At 48.2% G+C, this 2431-nt stretch overlaps 1 non-coding gene across 1 annotated transcript; it reads right to left on the bottom strand.

Moving 5' to 3' along the window:
• Positions 1-286: 286 nt before the first annotated feature.
• On the bottom strand, positions 287-368 carry TRNAL-UAG (transfer RNA leucine (anticodon UAG)). The gene has a single exon. It is a non-coding gene; the product is annotated as a tRNA-Leu (tRNA).
• Between the last annotated feature and the right edge of the window lie 2063 nt (positions 369-2431).

Below are 2431 nucleotides of genomic sequence, written 5' to 3'. Positions count from 1 at the left end.
TATAAATTCATCAATTTTTGTATCACCCCTTGTATGTATGTATTTTACCTAAATAAACATTTGAATTTGAAGTGGTTGGGGTTTACACCATACACAGTGTGAACTGTAAATGTAATACAACTCAATAGATTTGATTCTGTGTACAACAGTTGATCAGAGTTTAAAAAGCGGGACCAAAGAGCCAAAGCTCATACCCCGCAATCACAATTAGGTTAGTAAAGATAGGTAAATTGGTATTACCATATTCCATGGTGAAAAAAAGCCCTTATTCTATAAAATTACCCGATGGCAGCGGTGGGATTCGAACCCACGCCTCCTGAGAGACTGGAGCCTAAATCCAGCGCCTTAGACCACTCGGCCACGCTACCATATAATTCCCTGAATGTATACAATAACTACTTTGGAAAGTTGTTATATATTTACATCTATAGAAGGGAGGAACTATCAGCGGAAAGCGCCAAGCTATTACGACTAGATAGCCCTTGGAAGGGATCAGGATAAGGATTTGGGATGGGACGGGGGGGAAAAATTGGTGCCTAGCCACTTGAACGGTCAGGAATTGAACGCCGACCTGTAGAAAGCGAGACCGTCGCTCTACCGTCCAGCCCAAGTGGTTGGACTACATATATAGAAGAGAATGTTCAAGGTCCGAGGACAGGCATTTGGGGCTAGCCTCACCCAACTCTGCAGGGTGACTGGTGGTTATGCTGGAATGGTCATAGGCGGACCGGGATTGACCCCATCCCTCTATTTTATTCCTTGAAGTGGCAAATTATACCAACTATCAATCTCGCTATATAACAGATTCCTTCATAATAATGATATACTGGATGACTCCTGCAGAATAGTATTATTTACTTGAATTTACCTGAGGGCCATAAAGACTAGTGACCTCGTCGAGGACAGTAAGCCGACGGTTTGTTGACGGTTGTCCCCATTTGCCTTGATGACTTTTTCCAGTTATACTTTAAAATTTAACAGTTTTTTGGCATTTACGGCTTCGGCGGGTAGGCGGTTCCATAAATTTTTAACCCTGTGGGTGAAACAACCCTTCGAGCGGGTAGCTGATTCTATGAGTTTTATCTCCCATGAGTGAAACAAGATTTATTGTCTGGACTACATTGTGGGTTGAGGATTTCATTGTTTACCTGTGATGTGAGTTGCAGTGGAGCTTGTAAAGTGATCTGGAGTAGTGGTGTCTTGCTGTAGGCTCCCACTTTCGTCACCCACTTTTTCAACCAATGAGAGAGAGGTGTAATGGTGATGTGTCAACACCATCGTCACACAGTGTATTCACCTAGTTGTGCTTGCGGGGGTAGAGCTCTGCCCTTTCGGCCCGCCTCTCAACTATCAATCAACTGTTACTACTATATTTTTCCCACACCACACACACACACACCAGGAAGCAGCCCGTGACAGCTGACTAACTACCAGGTACCTACTTACTCCTAGGTAACAGGGGCATTAGGGTGAAAGAAACTCTGCCCATTGCTTCTCGCCGGCGCCCGGGATCGAACCCGGGACCACAGGATCACGTGTCCAGCGTGCTGTTCGCTGCCGGTGGCCCCCTTAGTGCACGACCACAGTGTAATTACCTAAGTGTAGTTACAGGATGAGAGCTACGCTCGTGGTGTCCCGTCTCCCCAGCACTCTTTGTCATATAACGCTTTGAAATTACTGAAGGTTTTGGCCCCCACCACCCTCTCACTTAAGTTGTTTGGTAGTGTAGTGGTGATGGCATCAACACCAGTGCACCTAACTGTAACTGGTTGCATACCACAGTGACCAACGTATTAGAAATAAGAACCAACCCGATTTCCCGTGCCATAATTGACTAATTTCCAAGCCAGCTGACCACGTTCGGCTTTATTTAACAATTACATGATTTCATTAAGAAGTTCCCTTGATACCGCTCTTCGTGTCTCTGGATTGAGGTTGTGACTGTTGGGAGCTCGAACACAGGACCTCACGTACACCCTCAGGTGGCAACGAGGGCGTGGGAAGGTTACTTCTTCACAATGGCGAGGCGTGGGCGGTGTGGGCGTGAGTCAGTCCGCGGCACGTCCTGACCCCTAGGGCGCCTCCGGCCCCTCCCTCCTCAATGATTCCTCGACCGCTTCCCTAGCAGCATGCTGGACGTGCCTGTGGTCATCTCGTCCACCTGAAGGAATCCGGAAGGTGGAACCACGTTCAGTATCTCAACCGGGATCCCATCACCAGCACCTAGTGATGTCCCATCACCAGCACCTGGTGATGTCCCATCACCAGGTGCTGGTGGTGGGACATCACCAGGTGCTGGTGGTGGGACATCACCAGCACCTGGTGATGTCCCATCACCAGCACCTGGTGATGTCCCATCACCAGCACCTGGTGATGTCCCATCATCAGCACCTGGTGATGTCCCATCACCAGCACCTGGTGATGTCCCATC

This window comes from Procambarus clarkii, chromosome 8 (assembly GCF_040958095.1).
Source record: "Procambarus clarkii isolate CNS0578487 chromosome 8, FALCON_Pclarkii_2.0, whole genome shotgun sequence".
Lineage (NCBI taxonomy): Eukaryota > Metazoa > Arthropoda > Malacostraca > Decapoda > Cambaridae > Procambarus > Procambarus clarkii.
This window is presented reverse-complemented; position numbering and strand designations above follow the sequence as displayed.